General features: G+C 37.2%; 1 long non-coding RNA gene across 2 annotated transcripts in view; it reads left to right on the top strand.

The window, feature by feature from the left end:
• LOC145528964 (uncharacterized) overlaps positions 1-25,693 on the top strand; it is a 174,294-nt gene that overhangs the window by 127,154 nt on the left and 21,447 nt on the right. The window contains exon 1 of one of the 2 annotated variants that reach the window (XR_014070826.1): positions 12,563-12,624. The exons of the other annotated variant lie outside the window; for it this stretch is intronic. This is a non-coding gene — a long non-coding RNA (uncharacterized LOC145528964). Of the gene's footprint in view, positions 1-12,562; positions 12,625-25,693 lie in introns of those variants that run through there. 2 annotated transcript variants of the gene reach the window in all.

A 25,693-nucleotide genomic window follows, 5' to 3' on the forward strand; every position in this document is an offset into this window, starting at 1 on the left:
CTAAATTACATGATCTTTAATTTTTTATTTGATCAGTTATTGCCCTGCATTTACTATTTCTCCCTGGGTTTTTAATTTTGGGATTGCTAGCAGTTTAACTATGACTGTGTTATTTGAAGTCATACCCAAACCTATAGCCAGTGCATCTTAGTATATTAGTTAAGGTAACACTTAGCATATTAGTTGAGGCAACATTGTTATGACAAGCAAATCCAAAAGTAAACAGAGGTGGAGAGTCAGAAGAAGAGTTTATTTCTAGTCCTTCGTAACATCCTGTTAGGTGTTTCTGATCAGCATAGAGCTCTGTTCCCGGGACCCAGGTTTCTTTCAGCATGTGGCTCTGTGGTCTTTAATACATGGCTTCCAAAATTGTCACCAAAGTAGGAAAAGCATGGAGGATCATGCTGGGAAGTTATCATAGTCCAGGTCTGGCTGTCATCACTTCTGTGAGAATCAACTGGTCATTATTTATTCACAAGGTGAGACTCTTGACCACCTGAGTACCTGAGATGTGCTGTCTTGTCTTAACATGTGCCAGGAGGAAGAACAGAAAGAGCTTGGTCCATAGCTAGCCAGTCTCTGCCACACTTGGCATTTTCTGTCTCCATTCAAGCCATCCTTTTTGTAATCATTTTTTTAAAAATACGCATCACTATAAATTGGGGAGTAATGGGGAATATTTGCCCCTTTTCAGGCCTTTGCACCTGCTGTTTTCTTTGCTTTAAATAATCTTTCTGTGGATCCTTAGGTCTCAATTCAATTGTTACCTGTTCAGAGAGGCCTTTTCCTAAAATTTCAGGTTGATCAAACTTCCCATGTACTCAGACACACATTAATACACACTCTATTTTTCCTTCATCTTAAATATATATGTAAAGCTTGTAGGAAATGAGAAACCTGTGATAAATGCCAGTTCCTTCTATTTGCCTCAGACTGTTAACTGGAATTTGTTTCTGGCCAAAGCTAAGAACAATATGTTTTAGGTTAAGTAAAACTACTTTCTTACAAAGAATTTTCAAATATTAAATGGATAAAGTGTGTACTACTGACTTTTGTAGTTTTTTTTTTTTTTTAATGACTCTGCAAATGAATTAATCTATTTGTTAGGAATTCTGTTTCCTAAATGAGATATAGAACATGAGTATTGGGTAATTCATGTTTGTAATATTTTCAACTGTATCCATAGTTGTTTCCTTTTTTTTCCTTCAGCCTTACTGCTTAGGTAGTATTTTTAAGTCTCTTAAGAGAGAAAAAGTCTTTATGAGTTTTGGGGGTGGTGATGGGGTAAGCACGGATATTTGTGGAGACTATAAGCACAGGAAAGTAAATAAATGTGTTTCATTAGCTGACTTTTCTCCTATCAAATTTAAGTGCTCGAAGAAACCTCAGCTGCTGTTCAAACCTTCTTTCTGCAAATAAAGAATATAGTCAATTTAATATTATCTACTATTCACAGATGAGCTGGCAAAAGCCCAGGGAGCAAAATGACTTTTCCAATGTTACCAACCCAAAACCTGTAAGTTTATGAGAATGGAAATACTTCAAAAGTTTTCTTTATGTACATTACCTACCCACTTAAAATTTAAAAAAAACACATTTCTAAGCAAAAAAGACCATTTTCCCATGTATTCTACACCCTCAGATATTTCATACAAGATTATACAAGTTAAATTGTTTGAAAAATAAACTGTAGTCAGCCAAGAAATTGCAAGTCTTACTAAACTTATCAAAGTTCACATTTTCTCTCAATCAAAGAACTTTGGGATGACATATTTTTCTTCATCCAGTCTGAAAGAATGTCAAAATCTCAGTGTTTATACTAGCTCATTCTGTGAGCAGCTTGAGAATAAAAGTTCCCAGTGATAAAAGTTGCCCATGTTCTGAGAGTACAGAAAACTAGTGACATCTTTTAATTAGAGGACAAACTCAGAATATCTACCCTCCAGTCCTTTGCCTCACCAAAGAAATTTCCAAAAATGGAATTGTCTGCAGTAAAGGATACTGCAATGAAATGTATTCTCAATGCATCAAGTGCAAATTAGAATACAACTGAAATGCCTGATATAGTATAATATCTTAGCTCTATTCCCTGAAAAAGAAAGATATAGGATTCTAGTGAGCTACCCATTCAAGGGACTGCTAAATAATAGGATTAATGAAATGTGCTAATATAATTTATTTTCATCATATTTTAGTCATTTCAGACAGATCACTGAATTACCTCTCATTGCATTATAAAAATTTTTTTAAAAATTTCATTGAAAAAATCATCATGCCAAGGGCCCACCTCCTTAATCAACTGGAAGGGCACTGACTTAGTGCTGGAGGGAGTTTTCTTGAACTCTTTGTTCATAAACCCTCAGTGTCTGGGATCCTCACTTTCTCTTTGTTCTATTTCTTCAACATGTACTGAGTTACTGCTTGTTGCCAAGCACAGTGCCAAGTGCTGATGATCAAAAGGAACTAAGGCATTGACCTTGTCCTTACAGACTTCATTCTCTAGCTCACAAACATAAGCAAATCATTACAATATGTGACGAGAACTATAAGAGCATGAACATTCTATTGTGTGATATAAATGAGGAACCCTTATCCATGAGCATCAGAATGCTTCTTAGGGAGACTATATTGGATCCTAACGGATATTATTCAGTGCTTAAGTTTAGCCAAATGCTCTGCATTTCTTTTCTTATAAGCTTTAATTCATCCATACTTAGACTTTTCCTCATTTGACTCATGTAAAGTCCCTGAAACAAAATAAAAATGGGATTGTTTTCCCACATATCAACAGTTCTTCCCTTGTTACTGATATCTGCATTCTGATATTCCAACCCTTTTGCTCTACTTCTTTACTTGTAGTATTTCTCCTAGCTGCTGTCTATATAATTGATCATTATAATTTTACTTTTCTCAGCTCTCTGGAACCTGTATTCTCCTGGTTGGGTTCATTCGCCCACTGCCAACATTCACTCATGCTCCTCTCTTTGTGTATATCTTAATTCCTGCTTCCTATATGATTGTGCTTTATTGGTTTTATTTTACTGTTAAAACTTACCTTAAAATAACAGTAATTCACATACCTTCTTCCCTATTTTTTAATCAAGTTTCCTGATTCTGCAACTGCCTTAATATAGGGCTTCTTTACCACATTCAAATACTTTGGGTTTGCTTCATTTAACTCGTCTTAACATTAGCTCCCTCTTTTTCTTACACAATTTCTTTCAAAAAGTCCAAAAAAATCCAAAATTAGAAATGAAATGTAGTTTGAAAAATATGGGATATGGGTTAGCAACATGTATGTGTGTGTGTGTACACACACACACACACACACACACACACACACACTGGAATTGAGCAATTACATGAACAGAGGAGGCTAGAAAAATCCATGTGGTAAAGGATTACAGTCAGATACACTGGTATGAACTCATATTTACCCTAATATAGGTACAGGTAACTAAATATAGACATATCTATAGATATGGGTGTGTATATATATTTGGACTAGTATTTAGACATATTTAGTTGCTGTGTCAACTGACTGGGCTGAGATATAGCAGCACCCCAGTAGCAATGAGTACACTTATTGCCTAGAATTTGATTATTAATACCATTCTTCAATAAAAGGAACCAGGGCTCCTTGGAGAAATAGCTGATACTAAGGCTGAGCAGAACATATACAAAATGAGGCTGGATCACTTTGTCATGACAGAGAGTAAGAAAATGCTGAATTAAAACAAACTACAGTGCTTTCAAAGAGGCACAAAAACCAACTGAATTATCTCACAAGGGCCAAAGCTGGAATAATTTGAGCAGCAAAATCATGTGGTATTTTATTAGAACTTAACATATGAATTTCCATGTTGAAGTAAATAAATGAGTAAATAAATTAATGGAGGTAATAGACAAATCTCCATGCAGAAAATTTCCAAATACATTTTATAGATACCCTGTCCTCAGAGAGATGGACCATAACTCCCTATTCCTTAAGTATGGACTGTACATCGTGACTTCCTTTCAAAGCACACAGCATAGAAAAAGGAGGAAGGGTATAATTGTACAGTGAAGCACCCTGACAGATGCTACCTCAGCCAGGTGATTAGGTTAACATCTACAGTGATAAGTCATGTGGACAGTATGCAACCTTGATATGATGTGATGAAAATATATAACCCCAGACTAATTATCAGACAAATATATAACAAATCTTGATTGAGAAATTTTGTATAAAATAACTGGATCAGTACTCCTCCAAGTATCCAAAATAGGGAAATTCTGAGAAATTGTCACAAGAGGAACTTAAATGGACGTGACAAGTAGACATGAATTGGCATTCTGCAAGGGATTCTGAAAAAGAAAAAGGCTTTAGAGAAGTAAGAAAATTTGACTAAAGCATGAATGTTAGTTAAGTGTTGTAACAAATGTGCTAAAGTAATATGTGCTAAAGTAATAGGGTAAATTGAATGCATGTCTATTGGCTCTCTTCGTACATCTTCACAATTTTTAATATAAATATAAAACTTCTAATTTTTCTTTAAAAAGTTGCTTAAAAATGGCATAGCTGATAGGAAATGACATATGGGAAGAAAGTAACGTTTGGGGCTAATATTTAGAATGAGAGCTTGGTTGACAATATTGAGAAGTTCTGTCCTAAGTGAAGTAGAGTTCTTAAAAAGGAAAAAAAAAGTCCTTTCTATTTTCCTTTATTTTTCAGTCAATAAATTTAGGTAGAGCTAGAATTATACAAAAGACAAATACGAGCCAAATTCATAGTTCTGCTGATGGTTCTTGAGATGAATCCTTCTATTTCCTTTGATCTTGGGGGATAAGAGAGATAAAACACTGAAACTATCTAACATACATTAATTATTTCTTATCTCCTGTGTTCAGAGCATCTTTCAATTTATAAATTCAGCTTTTATCTTGGAGGTTGCTTTTGAGTTGTGAAATTATTAAGTGTGTGTCCTAATCCAAGCCCAAAGCATACTTCTAAGTCTCTGCCTGCAACTCCCAGCCACAACATTGAGATTCACTGTAAACAAGAGTAGGAGACACACATCGGGCCATTCCAATGTTATACCATCTAGAAGATTCTTCATAATAATCAAAATCATCAGAACTAATACAGGAAAGGAAAAAAAAAAGATAAATAATCACAGCTCATTTCTGCTGCTGAGTTTCCAGGAAGCTGCTCTGAGATGGTCAGCTGTGTGATACACAGGTGTGGAGAAAATAGAAGTTAATTTTCCTGGAATTCTTTCTGTGAGTTTCCTTCCTATGTCAGAGATAAAAAAAAACAAAAAAAAACAATAAGGTAAAAATCAAATCCCCATCTGGCCCAGCAGAGGAAGGCAACAGTGAGCTTTTTCCAAGGGGGGAAAAACCAGGGACTTTCACAAAACTAGGAACTGGGGATAGACCTAAACCAGATTCTCCCTTTTGTTCCTTCACCACTCACTGATTAAGTAGCTATTATGAGACTGCCATCAGTACTTATCTTGGATAGTGGGGATTCACAGATAAGCAAGTTTCAATTCTTGCTTTCAAAGAGGTAGAAGATAGACGAGAAATGTGACAAATAGACAATTACAAATACTGTGGTAAATACCATGGAGTTTTATTTCCCAGAACCAGAAAAATTGCAGGCAAGGTGTCCATGATTCCACTGGTTTTGTGGGAGGAGGTTTCACAGAGGATTTGATGTGGCATTTAAGCTGAAACTAATAATGAATAACAGCATGAAGTTTTACAAGAGTAGGAAGGATATTCCTGGCTGCGGTGACAGGATATGACAGAGCATGAAGTTGAGAGATGATTTAAGGAGTTGAGATTGGATCAGGGCAATTTTAAGTTGCAATTTCAAGTTGCAAAGTGTCTGACTGTGTGTCACATGTACAGTGTGGCAATCATGAGAGTGGAGGGGATAGGAGGAGAGAAACTTAGAGAGAGAGAAAAGGACCAGGTTATAAATAGTAGTCTGGGCCATATTAAGAATTTTGGATGTTACCCAGGGAGGAGTATTTGAAGGGTTTAAATGGAGTACATATTAGCATTGAATAATTTAAAAAAAAAAACAGTGGTAATTATTTTACTTGCTAACACTTTTATTTTCACTGCCACAAAACATAATGTTGCAGTATTTATTTATAATGTTTAATAGTAAGTGCTGATAGGGGTGTTTTCCTAACTGTAAAGATTTCATAGCTGAGAACTTCCTCTTTGCTAATTAATGTGTGATAAGACAACTATATGCCCTCAAGGAAATGTTTGATAATACCTCCAAGTAGGAGCAAAGAAAATGGTATCTTGTGGTTTGCCATCCAGTAGAGTATCTCTGGACCTTGTTGCATATTCAACAGATTTATTAAATACTTACCATATACCCGATCCAGTACCAGGAACCATTTATAAAAAGATAATTAAGAATTCCTGATCTCAAGCAGCTTACAATTTAGTAGGGGAGCCAAGAGGGTAAATAGATAATCAAGATGAAGAATTAAAAATTATCATTATGGTAAGAGTTGTATGTCGAAGAAATGATGGGAGGACAGAGAAGACAGAGGTCAGAATCACCTTGTTCTAAATGCCAGGAAAGACCTTTTAGAGAAAGTGCCTTTGAATTGAATCTTGAACGCTAAGCACCTGTTCATGATGTAGGTGTGGGGACACAGTTCTTTAGGGACTGTAGGGTGAAGGTGGCAGGACCTCAGTGAATTTAGGAACTCTGGAAAGCTACCAAGTTCAGTTATACAGCTGATGTGCAGTACCACCCTGGAGGGTGTGACTCACATCCAAGTCTGTGAGAATGCCACTCGCCCCCAAAAATTCATGCCAGTGAAGCTGTGCAGTATACAAACTATACAACTTTACTTGGCAGTCATGCATATCAATTTAATGTTATTGCGTTATACAATTATGTGATTAACTGTGAAATAGGAATAACAACAGCTAGCTCACAAGTTGGAGTGAAAATTAAATGACTCACTATACAGAAGCAATATTATAAATGCTATATCAGTTCAGTTCAGTCATTCAGTTGTGTCCAACTCTTTACAACCCCATGGACTGCAGCACACCATGCTTTCTTGTCCATCACCAACACCTGGAGCTTGCTCACACTCATGTCCATCAAGTCGGTGATGCCATCCACCATCTCATCCTCTGTCATCCCCTTCTTCTGCCTTCAATCTTTCCCAGCATCAGAGTATTTTCCAAGAAGTCAGTTCTTCGCATCAGGTGGCCCAAGTATTGGAGTTTCAGCTTCAAAGTCAGTCCTTTCAGTGAATATTGAGGACTGATTTTCATTAGCATTGACTGGTGTGATCTCCTTGTAGTCCAAGGGACTCTCAAGTCTTCTCCAACACCACAGTACAAAAGCATCAATTCTTTGGTGCTCAGCTTTCTTTGTGGTCCAACTCTCACATCCATACATAACTATTGGAAAAACCATAGCTTTGACTAAACGGACCTTTGTCAGTAAAATAATGTCTCTGCTTTTTAATATGCTGTCTAGGTTGGTCATAACTTTCTTTCCAAGGAGCAAGCATCCTTTAATTTCATGGCTGCAGTCACCATCTGCAGTGATTTTGGAGCCCCCCCCCCAAAAAAAAGTCTCTCACTGTTTCCATCGTTTCCCATCTGTTTGCCATGAAGTGATGGAACCCGATGCCATGATCTTCATTTTTTGAATGTTGAGTTTTAAGCCAACTTTTTCACTCTCATCAATAAGCTGTTTAGTTCTTCCTTGCTTTCTGCCATAAAGGTGGTGTCATCTGCGTATTTGAGGTATTGATATTTTTCCCAGCAATCTTGATTCCAGCTTGTGCTTCATCCAGCCCGGCATTTTGCATGATGTACTCTGCATATCGGAGAAGGCAATGGCACCCCACTCCAGTACTCTTGCCTGGAAAATCCCATGGATGGAGGACCCTGGTAGGCTACAGTCCATAGGGTCGCTAAGAGTCAGACACGACTGAGCGACTTCACTTTCACTTTTCCCATTCATGCACTGGAGAAGGAAATGGCAACCTACTCCAGTATTCTTGCCTATAGAATCCCAGGGATGGCGGAGCCTGGTGGGCTGCCTTCTATGGGGTCACACAGAGTCGAACATGACTGAAGCGACTTAGCAGCAGCAGCAGCAGCAACTCTGCATATAAGTTGCATAAGTAGGTGACAATATACAGCCTTGACATACTCCTTTCCCAATTTGGAACCTGTCTGTTGTTCCATGTCTGGTTCTAACTGTTGCTTCTTTACCTGCATACAGATTGCTCAGGAGGCAGATAAAGTGATCTGGTATTCCCATCTCTTTAAGAATTTTCCACAGTTTGTTGTGATCCAAAATCAAAGGATTTGGCATAGTCAATAAAGCAGAAGTAGATGCTTTTCTGGAACTCTTTTGCTTTTTTGACGATCCAACAGATGTTTGCAATTTGATCTCTGGTTCCTCTGCCTTTTCGAAATCCAGCTTGAACATCTGGAGGTTCATGGCTCATGTCCTGTTGAAGCCTGGCTTGGAGGATTTTGAGCATTACTTTGCTAGCATGTGAGATGAGTGCAAGTGTGTGGTAGTTGGAACGTTCTTTGGCATTGCCTTTCTTTGGGACTGGAATGAAAATTGACCTTTTCTAGTCCTGTGGCCGTTGCTGAGTTTTCCAAATTGGTGGCATAGTGAGTGCAGCACTTTAATAGCATCATCTTTTATGATTTGAAATAGCTCAACTGGAATTTATCCTGTATTGTTCCCACCTATTTCATGCAGAGATGGGCACAATAAAGGATAAATGCTATATAAATATCAGCTATTATTATCTATCCTCATATAGGACTTTAAACATATTATACATAAAATTCAACTTTATTAAGTCAACTTTAGTTTTTGAAAATATAAGTCTTCTAGGTTTAGGCTTTATCTACCTCAATATTATAAATTTATTCTCCTATATTTCTAACATTATTTTTCATGTAAATCAATTCTAAGAGGTATGTGAAAAAAGTATGGTAGAGATGGCTCTTACACATTGGCACTGAGAGTTTTTTAAACTCTATTTTGCATTGGGGTATAGCTGACTAACAATGTTGTGATAGTTTCATGTGAACATCAAAGAGACTCAACCATATATATACATGTATCCATTCTCCCATAAACTCTGCCACACAATATGGAGCAGAATTTCATGTGCTATTATACAGTAGGTCCTTGTTGGTTATCCATTATAAATATAGCAGTGTGTCATGTCCATCCCAAACTCCCTAACTATCCTTTATCCCCACCCTTATCCCCTACAAATGATAAGTTCATTTTTGAAGTCTGTTTCTGTTTTTTAAGTTCATTTGTATCGTTTCTTTTTAGATTGGCCCTAAGATATTTTCACTCCAGTAGCTGAGACTCATCAGCTCAAAATCTATTACCAAATTTTTACACATCCAGCTGTTTCAAACCTAACCCCAGTGAGCATATTTTAGCCATTTAGTGGTGGTTTGCTTTGCACACCCCACAAAACTGCACCCACCTCTGTGAGACATAAATAAGACAAACTGCAGAGCTACAGGACGTGCAACCATGCTGCCCTTCAGGTTAGTGAGATCCCCAGTGCTGCTCAGCAATATTATGTAGGCAAACCACTCTCCCACTTCTCCTTCCAGAAAGTTCCCCTGCCCTCCTGCCTTCTTGAGCTGTGACTTTCCACCACTACCTCAGGAAAATCTCATGCTGGTAGGGGCACTCCCTCCTGCAAATCTAGTCAAAGCACTGACCCAAGTAATATTGCATGCTTCTACAGGTTTCTCTGGTCGCTCAGATGGTAAAGAATCCACCCGCAATGCTGGAGACCTGGGGTTTTGATCCCTGGGTTGGGAAGATCCCCTGGAGGAGGGCATGGCAACCAACTCCAGTAGTCTTGCCTGGAGAACTCCAGGGACAGAGGAGCCTGGTGGGCTACAGTCCATGGGGTCACAAAGAGTTGGCCACGACTGAGCAGCTGAGCACAGCACAGCACCACTTCTTAGTCTTATCTTTCTTTGACCTCCCCCCAAATCTCTTCAACTCTCTACAGGATCTAATATTTTAAAATTTAATTTGAATAACCAGTTATCCAGTGATATACATTGAGAAGTTTATACTTTCTACAACAATTTTGATTTTCAAATACTTATTGTTCTATTTCAGAACTTTTAAATCTGTTCCAGTGATCAAGTTTGCTGTGTTTGTACCAGTATCTCACTGCTGAAAATATTATTTTGATAGCTGGAAGTATAGGTGTCTGCCAGTTATTATTAAATTTCTCTTGCTTTTCACTTTATTCTATAAGTCCTATTTTTAAATTGACATGCCTTATGCAATGATACAGATCCCATGGGATTTTGTCAGGTTTGTGAAAAATTTTATAAATTACTAGGTTGGAGGTAATATCTCTATAATATTGAATCTCCACAATAGAAATAGCTCATGTATTTCTACTTACTTAGGTCTTCTTTAATGCTCTTCATTTATGTCTTATAGATTTCTACATATGGGTCTTTATTTTAAATAAGCTTATCTTACATGCTTCATAGATTTTGTTATTTTGCAAGCTGGACTTTTTTATATATTCTCTGATTTTATACATTCTCTGATTATTGCTGAGGTGCACAAAATTATAACTTTTTGAATGATTCTTTTGTACCTTACTACCTTATTCAGCTTTATTAGTTCTAAGTTTTTTATTTGCCTGGTTTGATGTAAGCAAGTATTGTCATATTTTAGTGGAACTGACTGCTTCTGGTGAATCATTATTGTAAGGTATGATGTTTTGATGAGGTTCTTTAATTACCTTTTTATCAAGTTAAGGAAGGTTATTTCATAACCCCACTAAGATTTTTTTTCCATTTTACATAGAATTTTTATCTATAGGAAAAATACTTGGTTTTCTACTTATTTGTTGTTTTAACTATCTTTTTTTTATTTGGGTTTATTTTTATTTTTAGTGTCAGAATTAGTAGTTGGTAGGATTAAATGAATAGGAAACCTAAAAAATAGTTGAGTTTTGAAAATTTGATTTTGTTTTCCTCTTAAAAATATTTTACACAGGTGTTTAGGATCCAGGAGGATGTGATTGTGTGACTACTTTAAAATCTCTTCTGTGATTCTTAGCCTGTTTAGGTTTCCTAAAGTTTTGAGTCATTTTTGTCCTAAAAAACGAATCATTTCATCTACATTTTCAAATTTAACTATTTAAATTTGTATATTATTATAAAAATTTTTAAGTCTATGTCCAAGTTCTCTTTGTGTATGCTTTCTTATTCCTAATATTAGGTATTTGTGTTTTGTTTGTTATTGATAGTTTCAGATAACTGGCTTTTTATACAGTTCAGCTTTTCTGAATTTATTTTATTTTCTATATTATTAACAATATTTATTTAAAAATATTTTTTCTTATTTTGTAAATGTTTTCTCTATGTTATTTAAACATTTATTTCAATATTGTTTTCTACGAATGTGTATGAAACTATCTTTCACTCTGAATCATTTTACTCACTGCCCTATTTAATATTTTTATTTTTATATTTTATCATTTTATATGATGACCATATTTAGGTTACATAAATACACATATGCGTGTATATGTACATGTAGATATATGCATGTGTGTATGTTTTATAGACTAATCTTATGCTTGAGAATTTGTACAAATAGTCTTCCATTATGAATCAACTCTGGTTCATGTGGTCCTCTGTTCTTAAATCTTACGGTTTTAGAGTCTTAGCCATGCTGCTGCTGCTGCTGCTAAGTTCCTTCAGTCGTGTCCAACTCTTTGTGACCCCATGGACTGTAGGCCTCCAAGCTCCTCTGTCCATGGGATTCTCCAGGCTATAATACTGGAGTGGGTTGTCATTTCCTTCTCCAGGGGATCATCCCAACTCAGGGATCAGACTCAGGTCTCCTGCATTGCCAGGCAGGTTCTTTACCACTAGCTTCACCTGGGAAGCCCCCCTTAGCCACACTACTTATAATCAATCCTTTTTTCCCTTTAACTTGCATTACTGATTCCATGTGAATAGTGGAATATTGTTATTGAGGACAAGAACTATGCCAGACGCATTTGCCTTTACACAGAATTAAACACACGGCCAATACTCAGCAAATTATTTCTGATTTATTGTCATGATTTACTATGGTGTCTCATATCAGCCTTACCTTCAGGTATTTTATATTTTGCTTCATCTTTTGTTCTATTTTGGTGGTGGCAGGATGAAATTGACTAGATAATGTAAAGAGCAGGTGTTGGTAAGAGTGAATGGCTCTGGCCAACCTGAGCCTTATGGAAATGGGCTTTTCCACATCTCTGTTCCTTTTTAATCATGAGGTCTGGTTCAACAGCCTCTAAAGGGAAATGGCAAGCAGCCTTAAAGTTTATCCATTGCACCTAAAAGATCATCTACTGCACTTAACAAGGTGACTGGCATATTGTAGTCACTATGTATTTGTAATTAATAAAAATTTCACTTTAAAATTAGAAAACTGAGCAGGGTAAGTAGACACTTACCTAACTCTAAAATCCAATTTTTTTTTTTCCTATAGGATATTGTCATCTAGATCAATTCTGCTGAACATACTAATGAAAAGCTCTCCTTCAGAAATATGTAAGGATTATGATTGAACTGATAAATCCTAGATTGATCAACCTAGAAAGATCAGAAACCTGTGCTGAAAGAGATATTGCTTTTTATTATTGCATTCACTGTCCTGCTTTCTCCTGGACATTCCTATTCTTTAAAAGGGAACGAGAGATGACTAAAATCAAGGTCATTCCCCGCTTCAGGGTTTTAGGCAGCTTCCCCAGTGGCTCAGCAGTAAAGAAACCGCCTCTGCAATACAGGAGATGCGGGTTTGATCACTGGGTCAGGAAGACCCCTTGGAGGAGGGCAGGGCAACCCACTCAAGTATTCTTGTCCAGATAATTCCATGGACAAGAGGAGCCTGGCAGGCTACAGTACATAGGGTCACAAAGAGTGGGGCATTACTGAGGCGACTGAACACACGGTATTTAAATGGGCAAAATAACTGTGCAATTGGAATCTGAGTGGTAGCAACTTGAGGAGCCAGCTGATCTTTCTATCTTCACTCCTTCAATGACTTTGAAACATACTTTTATTGCAAACTCTTTGATGTCGTTTTGTTTTGGTTTGCTTTGTTAGTTTTCTTTCTATTGAGGAGAATTTTACTGCTTTACAGATCATTGTTTTTTCTACATAATAGAGATTTTTGTGGTACTACAATTGTAGAAGACACTGGGGAAAATTGTACTTTTAGGTTTTAGAGAAACTATTTTATTATTTCATACAATTAAACTATTGCATCCTATTTTATTAATGGAGCAGAAAGCAGGAAGTAGTTACTTAGGTCTTAGTTGGGATGATGAAGCAAAAGTAACATGTGTCAGACTGGGATATGTCAACAGGAGAACCACCTTTGAGACTTCTGAAGGTTCAAGTCCTAAGTAGAAAGAGGTCATGGAATCTCTATTGAGACAAAGACTGCCTAAGAAATAACAAGGGACTCAATAAGTAAATAACAGTGAGACAGACCTGGGGCCCTAAGTCTTCTGATGCTGATTTGAAATGCTTCATAAATGGAAAGTTAACCAGATTATGGAATTTACAAAAAGACACATCAAATAAAAATAGTAAAAGAAAAAAAAAAAAGTAAACCAAATGTCACTTACAAAGAGGAAAATGCAAAATTTTTTCTAAGAGATAAGAGTGGGATATTTTTTGTATTTTTAATACATTTTTATTGATGTATAATTGATTTACAATGTTAATTTCTGCTGTACAGCAAGGTGATTCAATTATATATATATACACACATTCTTTTTATATTCTTTTTCACTATTTTATCATAGTACACTGAACATAGTTCCCTGTACTATATATAGTAGCACCTTGTTGTTTATCTTTTCTATATATAGCAGCTTACATCTGCTAACCCCAATGTCACACTCCATCTCCTTCCCCTTGGCAACTACAAGTCTGTTTTCTAGGTTTGTGAGTCTGTTTCTGTTTTGGTGATAGGTTCATCTGTGTCATATTTTAGATTCCATATAAGTGATATTATATGGAATTTGTCTTTCTGACTTACTTAGTATGATAATCTCTAGTTGCATTCATGTTGCTGTGAGTGATGTAGTTGCATCCTTTTTATGGCTGAGTAGTGTTCCATTGTATATACTTCACCATATCTTCTCCATCAATTCATCTGTTGATGGACATTTAGATTGCCTCCATGTCTTGGCTGTTGGGAACAGTGCTACTATGAACATAGGGGTGCATATACCTTTTTGAATTACAATCTTGTCTGGATCTGTGCCCAGGAGTGGGGTTGCTAGATCATATGGTAATTCTATTTTTAGTTTTCTGAGGAACCTCCATATTGTTTTCCATTGTGGCTGCATCAACTTACATTAAAATGGGATATTTGAATGCTAGGAGGATGTGTCGATAAACTGATAGTAAAAGATTAGTGACACTGAAGACAGGTGTTGTTTAATGAGTTTGTTTATAACAACATTTCAAATATGGAAAAATAAGGAAATAAAATGTGAATGGAGATTATAATAAATTATGTAGTAATACACCTGCAGGCTTGTATTCTTTGGACAAAAAAATACTGTGGTTATTGTGACACTTGGGAGATACTTCAGATTGCCTTGGTGCCTGGACAATGAGTCCCAGTGGGATTTACTGAACTTCTATACACAGTGCACTCATAAGATATTAATCACAACATGGATTTACTAATGTTTTGAGAGGTCCTGATGAGAACTAACTTAATGATTTTTCAAATAGCACAGCCTCTTACTGTCATGAATGAGCAAGTTTGGAGTGTCAAGGAAAGCCTTATTAAAGCTCACCTTCCTTAACAGCAAGGCTACTGGTTTTGCCCCATGGCATGCTTCAGTAAGCTGTGGAATTGTGGTCCCCGAGATACATGGATTAGTTGATATATTGTTGAACTGGAACGTTCTACCTAGAGAGTGGCTGTTTTTTTTAATTCAGAATGTGAGAAAATTCAGTGGTATTCAGTGAGAATAATTCTTGGCCCCTAGATTTAATATTTTCATCAAGACCTAGAGAAGAGACTATAATATGTGCTCATTACATTTGCTTCTGACACTAAGTTGGTGGTATCAGGTACAATCCTGAAAAATAGCTCGGCAATGCAGCTGCCCTAGGGAGCTGCAGAAAGTTTAAAGATAGTTGTTTGCAAAAGAAAAGGAACCTGAATAGACAAGCTAAAGAATAATTGGCTCTAGGGATACAGTCAAAATAAATAATAGGACTCTAATACATTATATTCCGACCATAGATCAGAGCTGTAGATCAGAGCTGTAGCACTGAACTTTTAAAAATACACATTGATTTTTAAAAATGTATTCAGCACATATTATTCAAGTGAGAAACTGCTGGCGAGAATCACTGTTAGTACATCCCCTGGGGGTCAGGGGCTGTGTTCAGGCTGCTGTTGTTGAACCCTGAGCCCCTAGAGCAGTGCCTGGTGAAGAGTCCTGCCTGGCTCTGTTGAAGGAGACAAGGGAAGTGGCAATAGGAACACAGAGAATGAAACATCACCCTGTACTCTAAGGGCATAGCTCCTTCAGAAAGAGGGAAGAACTTGGTCCTAGAGTCTAGTGGAAAACACAAGAGTATTAAAGTGCAAGAGGCTGACGACTCAAGTTTGACTCTTCAAGTTTTCTGGGTTCTTACACATAGGCTATGCAAACTCATCCCTGTGTTTCAGAAACTTTTAAAAATAGGGCTAATAATCTCTACTTTCACAATGTTATAAGAAATTTAGATAAATGACAGATAATTTTGAACCTTTCCTCTCATTTTACCTCCATGAAATATAGAATGTTCTTGGTTCTCAAGTGAAGATAGAAACACCTGAGGTGAACCTTTCCTTTTGCTTTTGGGTTGGAGATGTTTATTATTTGTTAATACCAGATTTGAACTATGCTCCATTAACGTAGAAGGCAGGATTCTGGGTCCTCATATGAAAAGAAAGTAGATTTTATATATATTTCTCCCCTCTAGAGAACTAATCTATGAGAAGATGCTGCAGGAATAAGAATTTAAAAGCATAGCATCGACGAGAAATATGTTCTTCATGATAAAATGGTTTATGCATTTTAAATTGAGTTTATAGAAATTAAAAATTAAATAACATGGCTACATCATCTAGATTCCTAATCTTCTAAAACTGGGTAAAAATATGCATGTAATTTTTACATGTCAACATCAGAAATCACCGGTGAAATGGAGATTAATAGTTCCTTAGCTGTAATATCAGCATTTCACAGAGCTTTCATCTGTGTAGCTGCAATATAGAATTCGCATTTCACAAAATATACTGGGGTACAGTTTTGCAAGCCCCGAAACTTATTTTTTATCACCCAAAATGTCTCTGAAAAATATGCCAAGGGTGGTTAGTATTCAATATGTGGTCTGTTTCTTGATTGTTGGAAAATTTATTAAATCATGTTTTTTTTTTCTGATCATCATTTTAACCCATAACTTGTATTTGTTAGGAAATGTCAGTTAACAGAGTATTGAAACTCATCAAGCTCTCAGTTGGTTGTACACGTAGCTAGGGCCATTCCCCATGTGGTGGGTGCAGTGGCTTGAGTTCCAAGTCACTTCTGTCACGTCTTCTCCAAGCTTCCTTCCAGCTGCAAGGTGAGAGTAAACATCAACCTTAGGCTGCAACTTATGAATGCAACTCCATGTTAATTTGGGTTAAAGTGCAATCTGAAGTGTTAGCATTTGGCAAATTATAAAGCATCTTTAAAATAAACATAGAGAAGTATGTATTCTTCACAGTGTGCCTTTCTCTAATATTTGTGAGAGAAGAGGTTGGCATGGTGTCAGCTAAGCCCCTAATAATTTATGTAACGATAGAGTGTGAAAGGAAAGCTCTGAAAAACCTAAGCAAGGCAGCGTAGAGCAGAGCTTTTAAAAAAAATATGCTTGTTTCCTCCTTACACACAGGCTCTGCCACTTTTCTTGCCCTGTCCTTTCCTTTACCCTTAGCTGATCCAGGCCAGCTTTTGCATAAAGGTATGAATATTATAGATGATGTCATTTGAAAAATGCTCTGTTTTTAAGGAATCTTAGCAACTGAGGGAGAAAGAGGGCTGTGAATGACTTCCACAGCACTGGAGTCCTGAAGCAACCCTTTGGTTTTCCAAAGAATGTCCCACAAAATAAGGACATAGCCTGTGGCATGCATTGCCCACAGGAGTTCAGGGAATTTATCTTCTATGTTTCACTATTAGTACAGAAAAATCAACATGAAAACACTTTTTTTTTTTCCATCTGCAGACTCTGAGTTAAGAGGACTGTGGAGTAGCAAATTGCCAGGTTTACATTGGTAGCTCCCCCCAACCCTCCAAAAATTAATGACAATAAAAATAATGAGGAATGTATAGTTATCAACAAAATGCTCAGTAAGTGACACTTTTTTTCATTTTGCCTGCTCTTAAGTAGAATTTAAGCTATTTCTCTTCAGTATAACTCCTGATAGAAATAATTAGTAATAATAATAATAAAAAAAAAAATATATATATATATATATATATATATAAATCCTGGGCTTCTTGCCATTTGAGTAAGAGATATAGAATTATTCTAGAGAGATGTCAATTTTCTATCAAGTTCTGTTACTCCACAGCCCTGTTAAGAATTCCAAGTCTTTTGTGTTATTCCCCAAACAGTGACTTTGCCACACTGTAAAGTATGATGGTCTTATCCAAGGTTTCATTTGTACTCCCTGAAGTTACATAGTCTAAGAAGATAGTATAATTTGAATTTCTGTAAAGACCTATTTATTACATATGAACTTCCAAAGGACATCACGGAAATCAGATCTCATCTTCATTTTTTGAAAATTTTTAACTTTTCTTCTACTATCAGAAAATACTTCAGTCTCTGTAAATCATACAGCCTCTTACAGGGCAGAGCCTACATTGTTTTTATTGTAAAATAGTTATCCATAGGAGGAGGGACAAGGAAAGTGCTAGATATCCTGGTTCTTGGTGGGGAGTTAGAAAACTTTTATAAGATTTCCCATATTCTCTTGTTGAGACACATGCATTTGTCATAAAAGCTTGGAATGCTGTAGTGATGGCCCCCACATCCTCACGTCTTACAGCATCAAAGGTTTGTCATTTGTTCCATTGTCAAGCATCTCTGGCTTTGCTCCATGTCATCTTCATTTCAGGACTCAGAGTTACGCAGCAATTTCTAATTAGAATAGTGTCAGTCATCATGTCAGAAAGAAGAGAGGCCAAGTTTCAACTTCTAAGTGACACATCTTTTCCACTTATATTTCATTAACCAAAGCAAGTCATATAGCTAAACCCAAGGATAATGGGGAGAAAAGTTTAATTCTCCCACAGGAAGGTACAAACTCTGCCATCAATTGTTTTAATACTAGCTGTAAGACAGGCATTACACTAGGCATTAACAGACGTTAATTCTAATATTTGTAATAATCAGAGTATAGGGATTTGTAATCCTTACTTTGCCAGAAGTGGAGAAAAGCTCATCACTTTGCCTGGGCTCATACGTTTAGTGGAAGAGCCTAATTAGATCCAAATCTATCTGAGTCATATCTCATATAGTGTACTCTCCTTGAAGAGGAACAAAGAGGGGGAAAACCCTTCAGTCTCAAAATCAACAAGGAAAGAATGCAGCTCTCGAAACTATATAATCCATATTTTTCCAAACATTGAAATTATCCTCAGTAAAATTATCTCAGAGAGGAAATTAAGTGCATTAATAAGGGTATTAATTGTGTGTGTGTGCGCTTGCGTGCATGCACTCAGTCTTGTCCAACTCTTTTGCGACCCTATGGAGTGTAGCCCTCCAGGCTCTTCTGTCCATGGGATTCTCCAGGCAAGAATACTGGAGCAGGTGCCATGTCCTCCTCCAAGGGATATTCCCAACCCGGGAATGGAACCTGCAACTGTTGTGTCTCCTGCATTGGCAGGTGGATCCTTTACCACTAGTGCCACCTGGGAAGCTCATACAAACCCACAAATTTAAGCAGATGAACACAACAAGATTGATTTTCTCATTCATAAAACTGGTTGATTTGTGTTTTCTATTTCCTTTCTCTAAATGCAAACTATAATAGTAAATATACATGCTTTTGTCGGGAAATCTGTTTAATGATCTTCCATATCAGGTAATCAGATGCTTTACTAGATAGTTCTAGGGATATAAAACTAAGTATGATACATCGTCTGCCTCCAAAAGGATATCATGGACTTTACCCATTTGAATGTCGCATTCAAGGACAGAAGGCATTCTGTTTGAATCTCATCCCACAGCTGAGCCAGTAGCTGTAAGAACCTATGTCCTCACCTGTGAAATGGAAGCAGTGACATACCTGTCTGGCAAATATAATATGGGATTAAAATTATATAGTGATCATAAAGCCTTTGTGAAAAAGCAAATCAAGTGGACTGAGTGTCCCTCTTCCACAACCTGCAGAAACTAGTTTATACAAATGTTTATGAGCACAATATCAAAATACAAGGAAAGTCGTTCAGCTCCATTAATATAATCATGACAATATATAAAATACCTAACTTCAAGAACTTTAGAGAGAAAGACCATCAGTAATTTTCTCATCGTTCTTACCTAATTCCCTAAATTTTTAAAATTGAAGTAAGTATAGTTGTTGTATAATGTTGTGTTAATTTCTACCATGCAGCGAAGTGATTCAGTTAGACATTCTTGTTTATCACAGGATATTTAATATAGTTCCCTGTGCTATATAATAGGACCTTATGGTTATCCATTTTATATATAATAGTTTGCATCTACTAATCCCAAATTCCCACTCCATCCCTCTCCCACCCCCTCTACCATGGCAACCACAAGTGTGTTCTCTATGCCTATGAGTTTGCTTCTATTTCATAGATAAGTTCATTAGTGTCTTATTTTAGATTCCACATATAAGTGATATCATATGGGATTTGTCTTTGTCTTTATTTTTCTGACTTACTTCACTGTTTATAATCTCTAGGTTCATCCACATTACTACAAATGGCAGTACTTCATTATTTTTATGGTTGAGTAGTATTTCATTGTATATATGTACTACGTCTTCTTTAGTCATTCCTCTGTTGATGGTGATTTTGGTTGCTTTCATATCTTGGTATTGTAAATAGTGCGGCAGTGAACATTGAGGTGCATGTACCTTTCTCAATTACAGTTTTGTCTGAGTATGTGCCCAGGATTGGGATTGCTGGATTATATGGTAGCTCTACTTTTATTTTTTTAAGGAACCTCTATACTATTTTCCATAGTGGTTGTACCAGTTTACAGTCCCACCAACAGTGTAGGAGGGTTTGCTTTTGCTCTAACCTCTCCAGCATTTATCGTTTGTATACTTTTTTTTTTCATTTTTAATTGGTGGATAATTACTTAACAATGTTGTGTTGGTTTTGCCGTATAACAACGTGAATCAACCATAAGTATGTATGTAAGTGTGTGTGTGTATCCCTGTGTGTCCCCTCCTTCTTGAACCTCCCTCCTATCCCCACATCCCACTCCCTCAAGGTTGTCACAGACCACTGGGCTGGGCTCCCTGTGTTATACAGCAGCTTCCCCCTAGTTTTCTATTTTACAGGTGGTGGTGTATGTATGCCAAAGCTACACTCTTGATTTGTCCCACCCTCTCCTTCACCTGCTGTGTCCACAGACCATCCTCTTCATATGGGTCTCTGTTCCTGCCATGCAAATAGATTCATCAGTACCATTTTTCTAGATTCCATATATATGCATTGACGTGATATATATATTTTTTTCTCTCTGACTTACTTCACTCTATACAACCAGGTTCATCCACCTCATTTCAACAGACTCAAATTTGTTCCCTTTTCTGGTTGAGTAACATTCCATCGTCTGTATGTACCTCACCATATTTACCCATTCATCTGTCAATGGACATCTAGTTGTTGACATTTTGATGATGGCCATTCTGACTAGCAATGGCACCCCACTCCAGTACTCTTGCCTGGAAAATCCCACGGATGGAGGAGCCTGGTAGGCTGCAGACCATGGGATTGCTAAGAGTTGAAAACGACTGAGTGACTTCACTTTCCCTTTTCACTTTCATACATTGGAGAAGGAAATGGCAACCCACTCCAGTGTTCTTGCCTGGAGAATCCCAGGGACGGGGGAGCCTGGTGGGCTGTCATCTATTGGGTGGCACAGAGTCAGACACGACTGAAGCGATTTAGCAGCAGCAGCAGCAGCATTCTGACTAGTGTGAGGTGGCATCTCTTTATAGTTTTGATTTGCATTTTTATAATAGTTGGCAATGTTGAACATCTTTTTCATGTGCTTTTTCATGTATCTTCTTTGGAGAAATGTCTGTTTAGTTTTACTGCCCATTTTTCAACTGGGTTTTTTGTTGCTTTTGAGCTGTTTGAAGATTAAGCCCTTGTCAGTCAGGTTGTTTGCAAATGTTTTCTCCTATTCCATAGGTAGTCTTTTCATTCTGTTTATAGTTTCATTTGCTGTGGAAAAGTTTCTAAGTTCAATTACATCCCATTTGCTATTTTTGCTTTTATTTATATTGCCTTGGGAGACTGCCCTAAGAAAACATTGGTATAATTTATGTCAGAGAATGTTTTCCTATGTTCTCTTCTGGGAGTTTTTGGTGTCATATCTTATGTTTAAGTCTATAAGTCATTTTGAGTTTATTTTATTTTTTGTTTGGTGTGAGGGTGTGTTCTAATTTTATTGATTTACAACTTTCCCATCATCCCTTGGTGAAGAGACTTTTTCCTGTTGTATATTCTTGCCTCCTTTGTTGAAGATTAATTGACTGTAGGAGTGTGGGTTTATTTCTGAGCTCTCAATTTTGTTCCATCAATCCATGTGACTGTTTTTCTGCCAGTACCACACTGTTGTGATTACTGTGCATTCATGCTAAGTCACTTCAGTCATGTTTGACTTTTTGTGACCCTATGGACTATAGCTCTCCAGGCTTCTCAGTCCATGAGATTCTCCTGGCAAGAATACTGGAGTGGGTCCCCATGCCCTCCTCTAGGAGATCTCCCTCACCCAGGAATCGAACCCATGTTTCTTGAATCTCCTGTATTGGCAGGCAGGTTCTTTACCACTAGCGCCACATGGGAAGCCCTTTGATTACTGTAGCTTTGTAATATAATCTGACATCTGGGATGGTTATGTCTCCTGTTTTATTCTTTTTCCTCAGAATTGCTTTAGCAATTCTGGGTCTTTCATGCTTCCATATAAACTTTAGGATGATTTGTTCTAGTTCTGTGGAAAATGCCATGGGTAATTTGATAGGGATCACATTAAATCTATAGATTGCTTTAGGTAATATGGCCATATAAACAACATTGATTGTTCCAATCCAAGAACATGGGATGTCTTTCCATTTCTTTGTAATTCCCTAATTGCCTAATCTCTTTCCTCTACCCAATTAGGAAATCAATTAGGACCTTAGAAATGGTAGTTTACTGTCCTAATTTCAATCAATTCACAGCTAACACAAGGAAAGGGGATTTGAGTTACCTTCCTCCAGGAGAACAGAGCATTTTATTAAGTCTACAGCAAAAGTTTTCCCTCAGTACCTACAGCAGGACCCCTTAAACTCACCTGATGGTAAAAAGAACCCAGAACATGCTCTACACAAAGTAAAGGACTTGTCCAAATCTAATTCTCAAACTTGAGCATGCCCCTAAGTCCCCTGCAGAGCTCGCTAAAACACAGGTTTCTGGGCCTCACTTCAGAAATTATTACTTAATGGATCTGAGAGTGGAGAAGTGCTGACATTTATAATAATTCCCATGTGATGCTGATGCTGCTGGTCTAGGGACCACATTTTGAGAATCACAGAACTGAAAGCATTGATACTCAGCCCTAGCTATTCATCCGTGTCAACCTGCTGATAGACAGCTGGAGTTGTTAGTAGTATCCCAATGAGTACAGGCTTCCGGAGAGGGCAGTCTATTTGTTAATCTTTTTTATTAGTACCTGGGCCTTGAATCAGGAATCTGGCCAAGAATGCTCTTGTAACACACTTCCTCCCTGTGACTTTTCAGTGTGTCAACAAAGGCTCTTTGAATTCGTAATTACGCTTGCTCTCTGGGACCCAGGAGGTTATCTGGTCAAAGCATTGAGAGACGCAAGATAAGCCACATCCAGTTGCCTTTCCTTTCTGTACTTGGCTCTGCCACTTAACACCTATATGACCAGAACAAACCAGCTTTCATCTGTTAAAATATAAGTAACACCTTACATGTTTATGTGAACAAATAGAAGTACGGAGTGAAAAGTGGGGGCACGATAAATGTTCTATATTGCTTTATATTCCCTGAATTGTTGCTTTCCCCTTTTTCTTCCCTTCCTTTATTCCTGTCTTTCTTCCTTTACTCCCTGCCACACTTTCAGTGTAAAAAAAACAAACAAGAGGGAGTTCCCCCCCATGTCCTACCTCTTCCAGATGGTTCCACAAGGCCTTCTTTTTGCCCATATCTTGTTTTCCTTCTCTGGAACAGTGCAATCTATCCTCAGGTTTAAGAGTCTGACAGCACTTAAAGATCCCAGACTTCACATGTCCCAGCATACACTAGTAAGATGATCCTGTGAAGCAACATAGAACATGTTCTGAAACATAGTTTATGTACTGTTTCTTAGATGCCATTCTCAGTATTACCTGCACGGTCTCCAATTCTTTCCTTGTAATGCATCACTGTCATAATTATGGCATAAGTTACATAAAAGCACAAAAACACAATTTAGAAACATCCCAAAGGATTGAACGTTTTAAAATGCAAATGTCTGGCTACTAGTGTGATTAGGTCATGTATTAAAATATGAAAAATAGGGACCCATTTAATAACTCTGGCATCAGGGATAAGATAGCCTATCTTCTAAGTTCTCTATTCTATATCAAGTCTTCTCAATTGTAGACCTTGCATTAAAGCAGATGTGCCTTGCCACACTGCACTGAGACTGGGAACTAATGGACCTCATTCTCTTTGGGGTCTCAGTAATTCTGGTATTTCAAATGAATAAATTACTGCCTTCCAAGGAGAGTTGTCATGTTGCTCTTGAACTTTAGAGGGCAGTAGAGGAACTGTATGAAAAATCCTTAGCTAACCAGGAAAAACATTTTGCTTTCCCAAGTTACCTCTTCGGAGCTTTATCTTTATAAGGCAAGTAAAGGATTATATTTTAAAACGTGCTTGTAGTTTTTTTTTTTTTTTTTAATGAAGAGACTGTATTGTAGTATAGTTCATATATGAGACATTTATTTTCTCTGAAAAAAACATACTGATTATTGTGAAGAAATTCAAACCATTTTAAAAAGGAATTATTGACTATAACAAAATGATATAGATTTTATTTTTAAAATGTTTTATTCTGTGCACGTTTTACAATATAAGTTTAGTAGAACAAAAATAGTTTTGGAAACTTGTGGCTGTGTGTAAACAGTTAATAGATGATATTGAGCAATGTGTACAAAAATATGAATTTCAAAGGTAATAAGAAAACTGTTTTGCTTTAAGAATTTAAAAATGTTAAACAGCTTAAACAGGACTTACTCTTTTTGGTTGGAAAGTTAGAGTTCACTTAACCAAATCAAATTTTGTCCAAACATCGAGACTCACAATGTCTGAATTCAGCCATCATACAGTTGAAGAGAAAATTATTCAGAAAGCACTTTCCAAGGTCTTACTAAGCCAGAAATGATGCTCAGTCTGGATTTCCTTTTGCTTTTTGGGTGACCCTAGATCCACAGGCACACAGCCATCACTGTGATTCCAGTTCCCATAAAGAAGGATACTGTTAGCTGTGAAGAGCCACGTTCACAACCTACACAGTTCCAGGTATGAATTACTGCAAGTCTACAATGCAGGAGAACAAGAATGCACTGCATAGGATGAGTGATCAAGGCAGAGCCTACTGAGCTTTCTCTTGATCTGAAATATTTCCTTTGGGGATTGGGTCTTTCTTGCCCTCTCTGCACTGGTGATAGCGGGTGTTGCTCAGAGCTAGTGTGCTTGCAGTGGAAGCCCAGAGCTTACACTTTGCAATAGACTTGTCCCTTGTTTGCTTTGCCCAGATTATTTCCCATTGCTACACAAGAGTATAAGCTCAGGACTTGCTCACACACTTGGCCTTTCTGATGTTTATTGCCCTTCCTAGTACATTTTAATTCTTTTAGTAATTGTCTGATCATCCTGGTCTTCTGGCTTACTTGTCCCTTTTGGCTGTTCATCTGGGAATCTATCTTCTCCACCTCTTTAGAACCTGGGTTTAAGAAATCAGGCATGTGATTATGTAGCTCTGCACTTTCTCCACTAAACTAACTGAAAGCTGGTCAGTCTGTCCTATTCATAACTCTCACAGGGTATCCTCTGGAGTAGATTTTCTTGATTCGTTACCATCAGTACCATCTGTAAATATAGCAGGATCTTTCCGGATCTGCTGATGCTACCGAAGCCTCTATGCCCATGCAGATATCAGGAGCTTTCCTAAAGTTTTATGGCTCTCCTTTGTCAGTATGACCACACCCTCAGTGACCCTGAGCCACCTAGCTTTAAGAATATGACCTGACCAATGTAGCATGCCCATCTGACACAACAAAGTGGGAGAG

This window comes from Giraffa tippelskirchi, chromosome 1, assembly GCF_054371585.1.
Source record: "Giraffa tippelskirchi isolate mGirTip1 chromosome 1, T2T-mGirTip1v1.2.pri, whole genome shotgun sequence".
NCBI classification, from domain to species: domain Eukaryota; kingdom Metazoa; phylum Chordata; class Mammalia; order Artiodactyla; family Giraffidae; genus Giraffa; species Giraffa tippelskirchi.